Here is an 18553-nt window from a genome sequence, read left to right as displayed (position 1 = left end):
CCCTTCTGTCATGGTAGGAAGTGTCTGCACTGCGGCGCTACAGCGGCATCGCTACAGCACCATCGTTGTGGTCCTGTAGCACAGATATGGCCTAAATGAGTATCACTGTGAGTGAGACTGAGGTCCTATTCCTACAACAAGCTAATCACCTCCTGCACTCTAAGTGCCCTCCACTCCTACAAAACTATGGTGTAATAGGAGGAGAATCTATCACTCCCTCTGAAGTCAACTCAGCACCTCCCCAAGAGAGACCCCAAAGGTATGTTTACTGAACCTCACTATTTTGATCAAATTCTGGGTACAGTAGTTCTATGTATGATACTTATATGGCCCCCATTACTGTAGTATCTGATCACCTCACAGTCTTTAATATAGTCTTCCTCACGTCATCCCATGAGATGCTATTACCCCCATTTTATGGATGGGGAAACTGAGGCACAGAGCAACATGATTTGCCCAAGATCACACGAGAAGTCTATGGCAGGGCAGGGACTTGAATCTGGCTATCCTAAGTCCTAGACTAATGCCCCACCCACGGGATCATTCTTCCTACAGATAATTTTTGGATTTTAATTATCAACTTTCTCAGCTAGGCATCAGGAAGAAGTATTTATTACAATCCCAGTGAAGAAGTGAGATATAGCTGAAATGTGAGGCATGCTCCTTTTGAAGGAGCTGTTTGTACATCTGGAAGGATTTTGACAAATATGCTGTGGTTTTTTTTTTTTTTTATCTGGGCCCATCCATGTAAATTGATGGCAGCTGCCCAGAGGAATTAAGATGGTCTGAAAACAGGAAGAAAGATGATTTTAAGTGTGATGAGGCCATAAGCTGTAACAGAAGCCATCCATCATTGTCACATAAAGAAGTTACTCTAGTCTGAAGATCATCAGTACTTTGAATTAGGCCGTACTGCTTTCCCTGCCAAGCTGATTGTGTCCAGCTCAGATTTACCCTGCGCCTCAGAAGAGGTTATCCCATGATGACAAACACTGATCACGTCTACTATTAGGCTTTGAATAGCTCTATTATGGCTACCTACCTCTGCTTCGTGATGAGTTAAATAACATCTTAGGAAAAGGTCCAGTCCTGTTTCCTCGTGTTCTACATTGAAGCGATGAGGAGGATAAAGTGCTTTCTGGATTTTACTCGGGAGAATTTTTGCAGCCGTTCATTTTAAATCACTGCATTAAAAGTGAAACAAAGCTGCGCTCCAGTCGGAGACGTGGGTACTTTCGAACAGCAGGGTCTCTGGTGCCTTCAAGGGTATTAAAAAAAAAATCCCCCCTCTCATTTAGAAAATATATCTCCCCGAAGCAGGCACTCTACAGGAGAGCAGAATGAAAACAGAATTATTCTCTTTTAATGTGAACTAAGCTACAAGCTTCCAACCATTAAAAATGGATTTTGTTTTTATCCCCTTGCTAGGGGCAGCTTTGCAAGCTCTTCTGTATGGGCTAATCTGTTTCTTAACTACAGCATTGTGCTAATAGAAAAAAAATCCTGGCGTCACATCAGCACAAGGTTAATTACCTCCAGGCCCATCTCTAGGTACAGAAGCTGGCTGCAATCTGTGCATCGGAAGTCGGTAGTAAGCAATGTGCAGCAGAGGGAGTCTTCAACATCATAAAACTGTGCATAAAGTGACCGCACTATGGGCAGGTTTACATTTTCATGAGTAACTCATCATAACGTCAAGCAACTCTCACCCTGACGGCCCTAATCTGGCAAAGCACTTAACCAGGAAATTTAAGGACTTACTTAAAATGATGCTTTTATAGGGTGTTTCCCGTCTCTTGCTTGGTTCCGCACCCTTGAGATATTTGTACAACAAAATATCAAATTAAAGGGGAAACCCCACAAAAAAGTGTGAAGCGTGGAAACAGGCTCTGTGGGATGGAAACACAGTCACCTAAAGCATACTGGGAATAGCCTTGATGAAAGGGTTATCTATTGAGTTAATTGATTAGGCATTGAAAATCTCTTTGGCTATTGGTGCGATCCTTGTTTATGAAGGAGTAGACACTGAATTTAGGCCCAGACTTGATCATGGGGGGTGGTGCACAACTGTATCACCTCAGGAGTAGCCCTCGGAGATATTGTGCTTGAGAGAAATGCCCCCATAGTGGTACATCTTCAAAGGTACTTGATGTTCCTCCACTCAGTGGTGCAACACCTAACCCCTAAGCAGCCTGCTAGTCACAAAATCCTCAGTCCTGAGAGAGGTGCCCAGGTTTCCCATACGATGAATGGGGAGAGTTAGGTGCCCAAGAAAGGGATCTTTGGAAGCCAGCAAGCTGAACTAGGCAGGAGAAAAGTCCTGAGGAGAAGGGTTAGGCACTTAAGCAGCTGCCCTGGTGTACCTGGTTGCCAGGCCACAGATAGGTACCTCCGTCCACAGGATCCTCGGCCACAAACCCTCTCCTGGAGTTAGGCCCCTAAGCCCTACAAGACCTGCTAAGGTGGCTCATATTCTAGCAGCTGAAACCATCTCTGTCTCTGGCTCATGCTCAATACCTCTCTCATGCTAGCTAGCCCTTCATGTCCCTGTGCCCTCAACCAAGGCTCTACCATTTCCCCACTTTTCCCTGCATCATGGAGGGTGGCAAGGGCACATTGCCCTGCCTACTCCTGCATATTCAGATCAGGGTGTCCCATGTAAAGGGTTCTTACTCCCACGTCACATCCCAGCTCTACATGTGTGACCATTATTTAATTGGCTCGATGCTGCTACCGTGATGTCTGTACCACTGGAGTGAGCACAGGTGCCTGACAGAAATGAGGGAGCGGGGGATATACCGGGGGAGTTGATCCATTCTCTCACAGAACACATGGGGTTCTGCAGGAGGCTCTGAATGCTTCACCTCAGATGACGTGCAGTTCAGTTTTAAAAATGCAGACTACTGCACAAGGAGTGAATTGTTTCCTAACAGATTTGCCAGCCGCCTGTCAGAGGGGGGGTTACTTCGAATATGCTGCCAACAGAAGAAGCGATGGATTAATGTAATGGTGGAATCAAGAAGCCAGTTTGAAGTGCACTAATAAGTGGCGTAGTCCAGAAGAGTGATTTATCCCTAGATACAGAAGCTGGAGGCACAGGAAAATTTTATGAGATGGTATTTATGAGACGGTAGTTAACATTCCTCATTAGCTTCCATTGTCAGCTGAAAGTCAGCTTTATAGGCAAATGCCCCTACAGCTGTTTTTACATCAAAGGGTTTTTTGCTACCCATCAGGTCTTCCCCGTGCATATGCACTTCTAGAGTAAGTGAACTTTGCGAGAAGTCTAGTATTTGTCTCTCCTGTCAATGAAGTGAAAACAATCAGTGCTCACTTTTGTTTGGCTGTCATGCATGTTGGGAACAGTCCTCTCAAAACTACCAAAGAGGAGAGAAACTACAATCAGTTATCAAACAGGAGGCAGTGTAACCTAGAAGACAGGGCACTGACTTGGGAGTCAAGAAATGTGGGTATCTCTGCTGGGTGACCTGGGGCAAGTCACATTGGCCCAGATTTTGAAAGGGATGTAGGTGCTTAACTCCCATTTGATAGGGGTTAGGTGCCTAAATATCTTTGAGGATCTGGGCTTTCATCTCTCTGTGCCTTTGTTTCTCCTCCCACTCCATCTTGTCTATGGTATTTGAGGCAGACACCATCTCTCATTGTGTGTTTGTACAGCACTTAGTGCCATCGGGCTTCCAGGCTCTGCTGTTATAAAAATAATGGAATGGCCAAAGATGGTCATGAGAAATGGGTGAACCAATCCAGTTAAAATAGCCAGACAACCACATCTTTCAATCTCAGCACAACACAAATTTTGGATGCATCACTGAGGAGCCCACAGCACCTTTGCAAATCTCTGCTTAGGCCATGACTGCCACGTTGCTTGCATACTGCATAGTCTGGGCAGTGCAATTGACTCTGCAGACCATTGTCCCTGGCATGCTAGCTCTGGATTATGCCCCTGCAGTATCTATGTGTAGGAGAGGAGGGATTTTGTCCTTCAGTATGGAAGCACCTCTTCAGAGATGGAGGTGGGGAAGGTGGTGGGTTCAGGCTGCTGGTTTCTGAAGGCTGTGGTCTCCAGAAAGTGTGTAGATGAAATTACCGTGTGAAGATGAACTACTAGGAAATGTACAGTAGCAGGTAAAGAATATAATGCATTTGATTCAAAATAGACTAGCTGATGACAAGAGGGAGCTGTTGGTCACAAAGATTTCCATAACAGTGTTATCCACTCAGATACACGATTAGTCATTTTTAAATTAGTCTATTTATGTTATCACCCCAGCACAATCTATTAAAATTTACCTTCAGTGGAGTACTCATAGTCCTGCTGCTTGGGCTTTAGAAAAATCACCAGCTTATTTATATAAGACAAGGAAAGTCATAGGTCATTATTGTTTATATGTATTGTAGTGACACCAAAGAGTCCCAATCATGGACCAGGAAACTATTGCACTAGGCACTATACCAGGGGTGGCCAAACTTACTAACCCTCCGAGCCCCATACGACCATCTTCAGAAGTTTGAGAGCCGGGGCGCGCCTGTCAGGGCTAGGGTTGCCAACTTTCTACTCACACAAAACAGAACACCCTTGCCCTGGCCCCTACCCCTACCCTGCCTCCTCTGACGCCCCGCCTCTTCCCTAAGGCCCCGCCTCTGCTCACTCCATCCCCACCCTCTCGCTCTTCCCACCCTCACTCACTTGCTCATTCTCACCAGGCTGGCTCAGCGAGCTGGGGTGCAGGGGAGGGTGAGGGTTCTGGCTGGGGGTGTGGGCTTTGGGATGGGGCCAGAAATGAGGAGTTCAGAGTTCAGGAGGGGGCTCCAGGCTGAGGCAGTGGGTTAAGATGCGAGAGGGGGTGAGGACTCCAGCTGGGGGTGCAGACTCTGGGGATGGGGCCAGGAATGAGGGGTTTGGGGTGCAGGAGGGGGCTCTGGGCTTGGGGGTGGAGCTGAGGGGTTCAGAGTATAGGAGGGGGCTCTGGGCTGAGACGGGGGTTGGGGTGGAGGAGGTATGGGCTGGGGGTGAGGGCTCTGGTGGCTCATTGACCCACAGAAAAAAAAATCAGTTGTGGGCCACTCACCCACCGGGGGCGGGGGAGAGATTCTTGGCTTCCCCTTGCAGCAGGGTGAGCTGGCGCTTGTGGCTCCAGTGGGGGGGAAGGGTGGGAGGGCACAGAGGCTCGGGGCTTCCCCCTGCAGTGGGACAAGCTGGCGCCACGGCTCCAGCCCCATGGGGGGCGTGCAGAGACTCAGGGTTTCCCCACCGTAATGGGGCAAGCTGGCGTTCGCAGCTCCTGCCCTATGGGGAGCCATAGGTCGGATGAAATTAACTATGGGGCTGGATCCGGCCCACGTGCCCTAGGTTCTCCACCCTGTCCTACACGTAGGAGTCAGAGAGGGGACATGCTGTCTGCTTCCTGGGAGCCGCACGGAGTGTAGGCTAGTAGGGAGCCACCCAGCCCTGCTGCACGGCACCGCCAACTGGACAGTCAACAGCCCGATCAACGGTACTGATCAGAGTGGTCAGGATCCCTTTTCGACCAGGTATTCTGCTTGAAAACCGGACACTTGGTTACCCTACTCAGGGCTTCAGTCCCATGGAGAGGAGGGTCTTGGGGCTTCAGCTCCATGGGAGGCATCTGCCAGGGCTCAGGGCTTCAGCCCCACGGGGCGTGCTTGCTGATGTCCCGAGCCCTGGCAGGAGCACCCAGTGGGGCTGAAGACCTGAGCACCCCACCCCACCCCAGTCTGGTAGGTGGAGAATAGGGGTGAGTGTGAGAGGCTTCGCGAGCTGCACTTTAACTGTAAAAGAGCCACGGATTGGCCACCCCTGCACTACACAAACACACAACAAAAAGTCCCTGTCCCAAAGATCTTCAGTGGGTAAACAAACCTGTCTTCTCTTTCACAGTAGTTCTTGCTAAGAAAGGCAGGGTCTAAGATTTCTTCTAGGAAAGTCTGCTGGACTTACTTGTGGAGAATAATTTCCACGTGTTGTATTGTAACGGGCCAATAGTCCTGCTGCTCTCCTTCTCTTGTTCCACCCAGCTTGCAGCCCTCATTAGTCACAGAGGACAATACTGCTTTCTGATTGCATTCCTGAGCATGCCACACCCTTCAATGACAGCTTCATGGGTTTAAAAGTGGAATGGTATACTTCTCTCAGTATGGAGTCTGAAGGATGAAACTAGGTGAGAGGCAGGTCAAATACAGCCTTGTTGTGTTTTAGGAGCTAATTTAATTTCTGAGTCAGACGTGCTATCTTTTGCAGTAGCAGCTGGAGTATTAGGCTAGGTCTACACTGGGGGGGATCGATTTAAGATACGCAAATTAAGCTACATGAATAGCGTAGCTGAATTCGACGTATCTTTTTCGACTTACCCCGCTGTGAGGACGGCGGCAAATCGACCGCTGCGGCTCCCCCGTCGATGGCGCTTACTCCTCCTGATGAGGTGGGAGTACGCGCGTCGATTCGGGGATCGATTTATCCGTCTAGATGAGACGCGATAAATCGATCCCCGAGAGATCGATTTCTACCCGCTGATCCGGGCGGGTAGTGTAGACTAGCCCTTAGTTTGGTTTATGTTGCTTTGGGTGGTATGGTGTGAAGTGGCTAATGTAGTTTTGTGCTTGGTTGCTGTTAGGGTTTAAGGTAGTCTTGGTGAAATTGTCAGTTTGTTGTTACTTGAAGATGGTAGTTTTAGCTTTTTGCAAATTTCAGGTTGGTTAGGGTAACTCATTTTGGTATCATAAAGCTATTGCATCTTCTGGCGGGCGTTCTCTTCAGTGGCAGAAGTGATTTGCATAGTTAAGTAAAATGATTTTGGATTGACTGTATGATTGTTTTACCCCTGTCTGATGTATTCTACTACTGGCATCTTGTAGGGCTGCTGAACCTAAGAGTTCAAAAAAATGAAACCACAAGCCCTGCAAATACCTCAGTCATGACTTATAGCACTGTTGCTAGTGGTAACACCTGCTAGGTGAGGAGGAAGAGAGGTGTGAATTTATATTGTGTTTCTTGTTTAGCTTTACTCTGTACCACTGAGAGATGTATTTGTTTTTGATGGGAAGGCAAAGTCAGCAAACCTGGAAAAAGCTACCTTGCTTAATAGCTGTGTGACTGAATACTTCCAGCTGTACTTTTCTCTTCATCCTCTGCGGGGGAGAGGGCGAAAGTCATTTTTAAGACCTGGATTAATGACACTGTCCTGAAAGAGCACAGAGAGGAGGTGTTAGTATAAAAGTAAAATGAAGAGATTTAACTATCGGCTCTGGTTCCAGAAGTGACCAGACCAACAGCACCCAACTAGCAAAAACGTTCCTATTGCTAGAATAATTGCTAGAATGTTCCTATTGCTGGAATAATTGTATTCCAGGGACGGAGAATTAGACTACTTATGATAGCTGCTTTCTATTTTAACTGGGAGTTAGGTTGAGGTAGATGTAACACCTTGACTATGGTCGTGTAGTATGTAGCTCTCAAGGCTTAACTAACTACAGATATGAGTAAAGGGTAAGCAATATTGCTCTTCTATATCTGAACATGGAACCGGAGAAGCATAATGCCGGAGAAAGTGATCCTGGGGGAGAAAAAAAAGGGGGGCATAAGAACTGAGACTGATGTCTTGGCTGGAGCTACACCAGCTCGCAGGCCTGTCTACATCCCATAGAAACTGAGAGTCAATGGTGGGAATGGAGATGAGCTTGTGGGGGAGGCAACTTGAGTGGGTTCAGAGCCTGATGTAGGAATAATGGCAGAACTGGATATCTAGAAGCAGACCTTGGCTTAGCCAGTGCATGTATTCATAACAAAGGTTGAAAAGTTTCTCTGGGAATTAAAGTGATCCCTTTACAGTTTGAGCAGGTCCAGCGAATACCCCTGCCTGTGAAGGACTGGGGGAGAAGCTGCCAGCTGATACAGTAACTCCTTAAGAGTCCCTTTGGAAGGGGAAGATGATGTTGGGTGGAAAATGTCACACACTTAAGTTTATTAATTCAAATTTCTATTTCAACCAAAAAATACTCCTTGTGAACGATTACTGTGCTTCTCCTGGGGCATAAGCTGATCATAATGGATTTGTCCTGTGAAGCTCTGACTACCCCTTACAATTTCACACATACTACACACATCCCAATTATATATGCGTTAGTTCTCTTCCAATGACTCTTCATATTCATTCTCTTCCAATCACCATGAAGTATTATATATCTTGCGCAACTCCTACAATAAGCATGTGCAAGCTTCAACTGACATAACTGGTCTGCTGGCCTTGCTATTTTTATGTTGTTTCTCTTTTCTAATTGCTTTTATTACTGATTACACACTGGCCATGTGTATTTGACCTGGGGATTTTGACCTTTTTCTCTGTATGGGAATTTTAGGACTTTCCAAACTTCTTGGCAGTAAATCTTCTAGATCTGTTGTTCTTCAATTTAAACTCATCCTGTTGTCAAAACATCACTCTTATAAGTTGCTATGTGGAATAAACACATCACTTAAGCAAGCTTATATTTTAAAAAAGTGCCCAAAGTCAGCTAGTCATATAAGCATCTTGGTAGGTTCAAACTGATGCATCAGATATGACCCTTATAACAAGTCTCCATAGGGGTGACCCTTTCACTGTTCCAAGAGGAAGAGTAGTGGTACACTTGAGCTGTAGAGAATTAGTTGTGGAGTTGAGGTTTCCAAAGAGAATAGCATCCAGTGTTGGCTGGCAGTACGTATTCTCAAAAGCTAGTAGTATTCTAGCCGTTGGTCAGAATTAGGCAGAAGACAAATTATTGAAGTGTATTGGTCAAAGCTCTAGAAAGTGCCCGGAAGGAATGATTAAAATACCTCTTTTAAAGATGAGCACATGCTGGTCTTGTCTCTCAATTTGAATTAAACCTCAGTTCTTGGAGTTGGTGTCAACTTTCTTCTCTGTCCTCTTTCTGTAGGTGGCTGCTGGTATCTTCCATGCAGGCTACAGTTTGCAGTGCTGTCAGTGGGGCAAAGCATTCAGTAGACATGGCCAAAGAGGTTGTCCACAACAGTATAGAAACTGCCACAGCTGTGACAGGCAGCACTGTGAACAAACTAATGGGATCACGTATTGGTCAGTTACTCATGAGTGGCATTGATGCAGTGCTGAAGAAGCCTGAAGAGTTGATTGTCCACTGTCCCCCAATGACAGATGAGAGTCTAGGTAAGAATACATTTTCACAGTTCCCTTTGTTAAAAATGGGAAGTGAAAATTGCTGTTTCCCTAGTTCTGCTAAACGTCTTCCTGTGTTAGATGACCCAGCCTTTCCACTAGGTAATAAAGATAGCAAAGGGCTCTACTTCAGAACACAAAAAAGCTAATCCTTGATCATATAACTCTACGCTATTGGATTCAGGCTCTGAGCTGGCAAAATGCCCATCAAATCATAGTTTTATGTTTGGCCTTTTAAAACTGAGGTATGAAAAATCAAACCGCAACATGTAACAGCACATCCCATAGCTTGCAGCAAATGACAACCTTCTTTGTTTCATAAAGCAAAACCGTTTAAGACTCAGCCATGTAATGCACACCTTGCTAAGTCTGAATAACTGATTGCAGATTTTTATATAATTGATTGAAAGAAATTCCAAGCCGGACCCACATTTGAGTCCAGTTGACTTATTTAGCAGACAGCCTCGCTTTTTAATCTGATCAGATGACTAAACTTATTTGTTCCCTTCAGCTGAACTTGCAGCTTCTTTGGAGGGATCAGAAATGGCTTCTGTAGAGCAGCAGAACCAGCTGAGCTCCACCACCAAGCTTACCAGCATTCCCTGACCACGATGGAGCATGGTGAGCCAATGACTCAGCAGGGCCTTTTCCAGCTTCAACAAACATTTGACTTGGTAGGAGTACTTTATCCTCTCAACTTTAAAGCATTTGTCTCTGGCTGCAGCCTATTTATTAAAATGCATTTGAAATCCCGTTCATCTGATTGCTTTCTAGATCTCGTACAAGGGTGTCAAATGCATGGATGGTGGCAACAACTAGACTGCTTAACAAATTTGTGGCCCACCTGATGTTCAGGTTCTTCAGAATCAAAGGTTTCAGAGTAGCAGCCGTGTTAGTCTGTATCCGCAAAAAGAACAGGAGTACTTGTGGCACCTTAGAGACTAACACATTTATTAGAGCATAAGCTTTCGTGGGCTACAGCCCACTTCTTCGGATGCATATAGAGTGGAACATATATTGAGGAGATATATATACACACATACAGAGAGCATGAACAGGTGGGAGTTGTCTTAGACAAATGCATATAGTTCCACTCTATATGCATCCGATGAAGTGGGCTGTAGCCCACGAAAGCTTATGCTCTAATAAATTTGTTAGTCTCTAAGGTGCCACAAGTACTCCTGTTCTTTTTTCAGAATCAAAAGCATTCAATCTTAATTAGGGCCAACTGAAAACTTTCTTCTCAATCACTTTTAATGGAAATCCGGAGTTTTGACAGTGACTTTTTAACAGACTGCATCTCCTTTCATGGAAAACTTTGATATTTAATAGAAAAACTGAACACCCAACACCAAATCTTGATTCAAAAATGGTATTGCACTGACTCACGGGGGAGAGAATTCAGATACCTTATACTCCTAATCTTTGAGCCAGGCTCTCTAGCTGGACAACATATCCCATGATGCACTATGGCCAAGGACTCCTATGATGCCCCCTCACCAAAAGGGGATAAAGAATGCATCATAGAGATGTAGAAAGAACGAGATCATAAGGCACTCAAACTGCAGCTCCTAATGGGGCACTGCAACAGTATTTCTGCACTTTTTTATTTTTCTGGGGGTTTGTCCAAAAAATGTTCTGTCTTTTGGATATTTTCTTTGCCCAAAAGCTGGAACCTTACATCATACCAAAAGGACTAAAGGTAAAAAATCCATTACAATCTACATATCACACAGACTATGCTGAGAGACTGTGTCACACACTCTCAAAGAAACTGCGAAACCACCGGATCAGCATCCTATACAGCAAACAGGGAAAGATTAAGAATGAGCTCTCAGAACTGGATACTCTCATAAGAAACCAACCTTCCACACAAACTTCCTCATGGATAGACTTTACAAAAACTAGACAAGCCATTTACAAGACAAACTTTGCCTCTCTACAAAGGAAAAAGGACACTAAACTATCTAAACTGCTACATGCCACAAGCAGCCACAACAGTAGTTCCCTTAACCCACCCAGCAATATTGTTAATCTTTCCAGCTATACTCTTAGCCCAGCAGAAGAGTCTGTCCTATCTCGGGGCCTCTCCTTTTGTCCCTCCAGACCCATGAATATGATACAGTTCTGCGGTGACCTAGAATCCTACTTTCGACGTCTCCGACTCAAAGAATATTTCCAACATACCTCTGAACAGCATACTAACCCACAGAATCCTCCCTACCAGCACTACAAAAAAAAGGATTCTGCGTGGACTCCTCCGGACAGTCGAAACAACAGACTAGATTTCTACATAGATTGCTTCCATCACCGTGCAAAGGCTGAAATTGTGGAAAAGCAACATCACTTGCCACATAACCTCAGCAATGCTGAACACAACGCCATCTACAGCCTCAGAAACAACCCTGACATCATAATCAAAAAGGCTGACAAAGGAGGTGCTGTCGTCATCATGAATAAATTGGAATATGACCAAGAGGCTGCTAGACAGCTCTCTAACACCACATTCTACAGGCCATTATCCTCTGATCCCACTGAGGATTACCTAAAGAAACTACACCATCTGCTAAAAAAACTCCCTGACAAAGCACAGGAACAAATCTGTACAGACACATGCCTAGAACCCCGACCAGGGGTATTCTATTTGCTACCCAAGATCCATAAACCTGGATATCCTGGACGCCCCATCATCTCAGGCATTGGCACCCTAACATCAGGCTTGTCTGGTTATGTAGACTCTCTCCTCAGACCCTACGCTACCAGCACTCCCAGCTATCTTCGAGACACCACTGACTTCCTGAGGAAACTACAATCCATCGGTGATCTTCCAGAAAACACCATCCTGGCCACTATGGACGTAGAAGCCCTCTACACCAATATTCCACACAAAGATGGACTACAAGCTATCAGGAACAGTATCCCTGATAATGTCACAGCTAACCTGGTGGCTGAACTTTGTGATTTTGTCCTCACCCACAACTATTTCACATTTGGGGACAATATATACCTTCAAGTCAGCGGCACTGCTATGGGTACCCGCATGGCCCCACAATATGCCAACACTTTTATGGCTGACTTAGAACAACGCTTCCTTAGCTCTCGTCCCCTAACGCCCCTACTCTACTTGCACTACATTGATGACATCTTCATCATCTGGACCCATGGAAAAGAAGCCCTTGAGGAATTTCACCATGATTTCAATAATTTCCATCCCACCATCAACCTCAGCCTAGATCAATCCACACAAGCGGTCCATTTCCTGGACACTACTGTGCTAATAAGCGATGGTCACATAAATACCACCCTATACCGGAAACCTACTGACCGCTACACTTACCTACATGCCTCCAGCTTCCATCCAGGACACACCACACGATCCATTGTCTACAGCCAAGCTCTAAGATATAACCGCATTTGCTCCAATCCCTCGGATAGAGACAAGCACCTACAAGATCTCTATCAAGCATTCTTAAAACTACAATACCCACCTGCTGAAGTGAAAAAACAGATTGACAGAGCCAGACGAGTACCCAGAAGTCACCTCCTACAAGACAGGCCCAACAAAGAAAATAACAGAACACCACTAGCTGTCACCTTCAGCCCCCAACTAAAACCTCTCCAGCGCATCATCAGAGATCTACAACCTATCCTGAAAGATGATCCTTTACTCTCACAGATCTTGGGAGACAGACCTGTCCTCGCTTACAGACAACCCCCCAACCTAAAGCAAATACTCACCAGCAACCACACATCACTGAACAAAACCACTAACCCAGGAACCTATCCTTGTAACAAACCCCGATGCCAACTCTGTCCACATATCTATTCAAGTGACATCATCAGGATGTAATCACATCAGACATACCATCAGGGGCTCGTTCACCTGCACATCTACCAATGTGATATATGCCATCATGTGCCAGCAATGCCCCTCTGCCATGTACATTGGCCAAACCGGACAGTCTCTACGCAAAAGAATTAATGGACACAAATCTGACATCAGGAATCAAAATACTCAAAAACCAGTGGGAGAACACTTTAACCTGTCTGGTCATTCAGTGACAGGCCTGCGGGTGGCTATATTACAACAGAAAAACTTCAAAAACAGACTCCAACGAGAGACTGCTGAGCTAGAATTGATATGCAAACTAGACACAATCAACTCCGGTTTGAATAAGGACTGGGAATGGCTGAGCCATTACAAACATTGATTCTATCTCCCCTTGTAAGTATGCTCACACTTCTTATCAAACTGTCTGTACTGGGCTATCTTGATTATCACTTCAAAAGTTTTTTTTCTCTTAATTAATTGGCCTCTCAGAGTTGGTAAGACAACTCCCACCTGTTTATGCTCTCTGTATGTATGTGTATATATCTCCTCAATATATGTTCCATTCTATATGCATCCGAAGAAGTGGGCTGTAGTCCACGAAAGCTTATGCTCTAATAAATTTGTTAGTCTCTAAGGTGCCACAAGTACTCCTGTTCTTCTCTTTGTGCTACCAGAGTGTAGTGAAGCAATTGCTAAACCTTCAACGTTGCTTTTCATAAATTTTTTGGCTCTCTCCCAGATCAAATATGTCAAGCAGGGTATAGATAAGAAGAATTGTAATGAAGAGGCAACACTGAGCCAGAGCAGTGGGAAGCCCAAAGGGAATGAGGCCAATGCTGCTGCTCAGAGGAATCCTTCTGACCTTTCTCCAGCCCTTCACTCAGAGACTTAAGTCATCTTTTGAAATGAGTGAAACCATACTGTTCACTGCCCTAACTTGTGCTAACCTGATTCTTCACAGCAGATGGAGTCTCACACTCTGGCTATGTCCTGTACCACTATCCAGCAGCTGCAGTCCATCTGTCTGACCCTCATGTCCATCATCCATGGCCTTCCCACCATCCTTTAAGACAAAATCCAGAAGGCTCATCACAACATGGAAGATCTTCACATTTGCTTCTCCTCTGCTGCTTCATTCCAGGACTTGTCCCATGAAGCTCTAAACTAGAGTCAAGAGAAGGTGAACAAGGTCTCTAGCAGCTCATTCGGAGACTTCTTGTATGTGATGCAAAGCATTACCCTCTTCATCCATTCACATCTTCCAAAAGATCAGGAGAGGATGGGGAACACGGGGTAGTCTTGTACACGTCTGAGCCCAATAAAAATACCAGAGGTCCTCAAAAACCAGTTACCTTCTGTTCCTCCAAAGCTTTCTCCTTGTAACTTTCCCTCTTCTTAAATGGCGATCTGAACCTATATCTCACTTGCTCCAGATGGTGCAATGAAGCACAATCTGTCATTTTCACCATATGTGAATCAAGATGTTTTCCTTTTGAGGAACTTTGTACTTGAGAATTCTTTGACTATTTATGTGGTGCAGCGTATGACTGACATTCTCTGGGAATATCAGCTCTAATTCACAGACTTCCAGTATATCTGAGACTGTGGAGCAGGGTTGCACTGACAGAATATAAATGATTCTTACCTAAATCTGATTAGAGAACATTCACAGGTGTGTTGCCTCATTCTTGTTGGAGATGGGCAATTCAAAGAACTTATTGGACTATCAGAACACACTGTGCTCTGGTCCACCCCAAAGTTCTGTTGAAATTTTAGTTGTTTGGACTAAAGATTTCAGTACAGAGCCAAACATAATGCAAACCTTTATCCCAACTTTATTACAAGCTATCAGATATTGTTCCTGTCTCCACTGGGGGGGATGTCTTCTGGCTGACAATGGGGGCGGGGAAGCGGGGTAGAAACTGAGTCTCAAAAGAAAACCTGCTCTGACTTCACTTCAGTAGTACAGGATTCTCCTCTGGGCATTTAAAGGTGCCTGCCTTTACCATCATCCAGTGTACAGCCTCTAGATCACACGTCATGCTTACTCTTACAGAAACAGCAAACTAAATGTACCGCCTTTTTTTAAATGGTAGCTTTCATCTCCAGCTACCCAATGTTGCCTAGTCCACTGAAGTATTGTATTTTCTAACCACTGTCTCTTTACAATAAACTCTAATAGCTTGAGTGGTGGTTCTAAAACTCATTACATAAGACATCTGTAATCATCCAGTTACATTCCCTATTACTGTAAAGACTCTTGGAGAAGAGATAGAAAAGCTGGCATGCTTCTCACTTCCAGCCCTATGCAAATGTCTTTTTAGTATCTGGATTTAGATCCTCTCCTAGAGTACAGACTTCCTCGTTTTGCTAAGGGTGGAAGAAGGTTCAGTCCTTTTCTAATCTAGTCCTTTGCATCTCATCCCTGAATGTTGCAGCTTCTTCTGGTGCTCTACTACTTGGGAAAAATAATCTGAGGTACATTTTCAGCTCAATAGCTAATGAGCTTTTTCATTACTACTGGCTGAGACTTGAGTTGTACTCTTTTTTGGGCAGTCTTCAGGTGAAGGAGGGTTCATTACACAACCCCTTGAAATTTGTTAAAACTCTGTCTCCAGCAGGCAGAAGCTAGAGCTAAACAAAGATAAAAACATAACTATCTTCCTACCCTCACTCACTTAACTGTAACTAAAGTTCCCTCACTATTTTAAAATGGAACAAACATTTTAACACTCTGAAAGGAAGACATGGGATGAATAGCTACTGACATGAAAAGCAGGGCTTGCACTTACTAATCACATGATTTAAGTAGCATTAGAGTGTCTTTCCATGAGTCCTACAAAGACTTCTCTAAGTTACTAAAGGAATAAGTGACCCTGTTCTCATTACAGTGTTCATAGAATGATAAATTCCCTTTCCTTACCCACGTGTGTTGCTAAACAGTGGTAGTGCTCATCATCAGTGTGGATATAATTTGCTCATCACTTGCTTCTCCAGAGAATGCAAAGCCAACTGTGCCATCAAGCCTGCATGACATTTTCCATGATGGACTCTGTCTTTTGACCTCTGGACTTCCCCAAACAGCCCTCTTGAGTTTCTCATAGGGCAGTCCCTGCTCATAGGACTAATTAATTTCAGAAGGTTAATTGTTGGCTGAATTAGTCACTTTGAGGTTGTGGTTTTGAAAACGGAGGTATGTGGGTGGAGGGCTGAGGTGCTATTTTCAGAATAAAGGAAACAAGTCAGTTGGCCTGCCTTTGTTCCTTGTAAGCAAGAGAGGAGGAGAAAGCCAGGCCTCTTGATGACTCCTCTAAGGGCTGTTCTTGCTACCTGCAGCATCCCTCTGTACCCGTCTCCCTTGGGCCTTGAACCAACATAGTGCTCTTAGCGAGATCCTTTGTTATCCCTGAGAACTGGATCAAGGGTGTGGTTTTTTGTTTGTGGTTTGTTCTGTTTTTGCTTTGTCTCTCTGAGGCACACCGCAAAACTTACAGACCAGAGGGAGAAGGGACTAAGCTGATTTTGAGCCAACATCACAACCTTGCGATTCTGGACTGAGTTACCGAAACTGAGCCACCTTACTGTCAGCAGGATCTGCTACAACCCTGCCCCAACCCACTTTCTCTGTTGAAGTATGGGGGAAGGGGGAAGGTTCTCCCCCGGCCATATCTGAGATTTTTACTGTCCTTTTCTGCTGCTGCAACAGTATCAGAGTTAGAGGAATCATTCCTCCCCAGGGCTCTCCATCATCCATCAGCCCAGTGGGGATGTCACTGTTAGAGCTGATCAGAAAATTCCATTTAACAAATCTGTGTGTGTGTGTGTGTGTGTGTGTGTGTGTGTGTGTGTGTGTGTGAAATTGGATCAATATTTGTGAAAATTCCTGCTCAAATACATTAATTAAAAACTTAGAAATGTTGCTTAAAAACAATTTTACTTTCAAACCTTCCCCCCATTTTAAATGTTACCTTTATTTTTGTATTTCGTGACATGGCAGTAGAAGCAGTGCATCACAGGACATGCCATATTTTGATGTGACTTGACATGACATACATGTCATATTACATGCTACTACTGACATACTATGAAATAATATAATGTAAAAATAAAAAAACCTCTTTCCATTCCCTCTTTAATTGCCAGTTTGCCCCTCTCCAAAAACCCCCCCTTATTATGTTATGCTTTTGAATGTTTAGCAACAAGGTTCTAGCCATGCCATCATTGTGAGCTGGTGTGTGGTTGTGACATCATCGAAAAGATCCAATCAGAATGTTGTTGGTCTTGGGCAACACACGAAACATGGATCCCTAGGCCTATAATAAGAGATCAATAGAGAGATGATGACGTGAGAGAAAAAAAGGAGACATACTTTATGAAGGAAAAAATCACAGAGTGGAGTGAAAAAGAGAGACAAGAAAAGAAAAGGAAATAACATTTACAAATTACCTCTAGGTAAAATATTTACAAAACCTTTCAACTTGTTTAAGTCTCCTTATTAAGGAGATGTTGGTAGTGACTCCATAGTTAAGGATGAGTTGCGTTTTGTACTTTAATCAAAGATTCTGCCTCTCTTTTTCATGTAAGAAATGTATAACATGGCCTCCTCAGAATTACTCTTTGAGTACAGAATCAGTTTTTGGAGAACTTACAAAAAATATGGGTTGCCTTGATCCTTCCCTTTAACTGGTGAGCATTATGTAATGTAAATTGTTGCTTACTATTTCTGTTCCCTCCCAAGAATGCTGATCTCAGGCATTACTCTCTAGTGGTACGGTGTGAATTAATTCTTAAGGCATGTCTATGCTGCAGTCACAGGTAAGTAACCAAGCGGACAACTATTTTAGACTTACTTCTGACAAACGGGAGGAATTGGTTGCAGACATGAAGGTGATCATGAATGAAAGTGAGTATGAAATGGTAGATTTCATTTTTTTAAGGAAAGGAAGGAGTTCAGGCGGCAGAATAAGGACAATGCAGACTTGAACAAACTCAGAGAACTGATCTGTAAGGTCCCATGGTAAGAAAATCTAAGGGAAAACGGAGTTCAGGAGAGCTGGCAGTTTCTGAAAGAGACAATATTAAAGGTACAACATCAAACTATCCCAATGTGAAGAACAGATAGGAAAAATAGATGCCAATATGAAATTCTACAAAAAGTAGCAATTCATCCATATTTCCAAGGATAAATACAAAAGAGTAGCACAAACATGTAGGCATTAAATCAGAAAATATAAGGCACAAAATGAGTTACACCTAGCAAGGGACATAGAAAGCAAAAATATTAGGTTCTATAACTATATTAAGAGCAAGAGAAAGATGAAGGAAAGTATAGGTCCTCTAGTTAGCAGGAAGGAGAGTTAATATTGGCCAACACCAAGAAGGCTGAGGTGTTGAATGCCTGTTTTGCTTCTGTCATCACAAAAAAGGTTACCAGATGCTTAACACAATTAATATTAAGTACAAAGGAGAGCGAAGAGAAGCCTGAATAGGGAAAGAACATGTTAAAGAATATTTT

The 18553-nt window shown here is 44.2% G+C and overlaps 1 protein-coding gene across 2 annotated transcripts in view; it reads left to right on the top strand.

The window, feature by feature from the left end:
• LOC135972292 (E3 ubiquitin-protein ligase Topors-like) overlaps positions 1-18553 on the top strand; it is a 45353-nt gene that overhangs the window by 23269 nt on the left and 3531 nt on the right. The window contains exons 1-2 of one of the 2 annotated variants that reach the window (XM_065549749.1): positions 8931-9197; positions 9718-9880. The exons of the other annotated variant lie outside the window; for it this stretch is intronic. The gene's annotated coding sequence lies outside the window, so the exon portion shown is untranslated. Of the gene's footprint in view, positions 1-8930; positions 9198-9717; positions 9881-18553 lie in introns of those variants that run through there. 2 annotated transcript variants of the gene reach the window in all.

The sequence above is a fragment of the Chrysemys picta genome, chromosome 6 (assembly GCF_011386835.1).
Source record: "Chrysemys picta bellii isolate R12L10 chromosome 6, ASM1138683v2, whole genome shotgun sequence".
Lineage (NCBI taxonomy): Eukaryota > Metazoa > Chordata > Testudines > Emydidae > Chrysemys > Chrysemys picta.
Note: the sequence above shows the minus strand (reverse complement) of the source record. Positions and strands in the feature narration are given on the sequence as shown.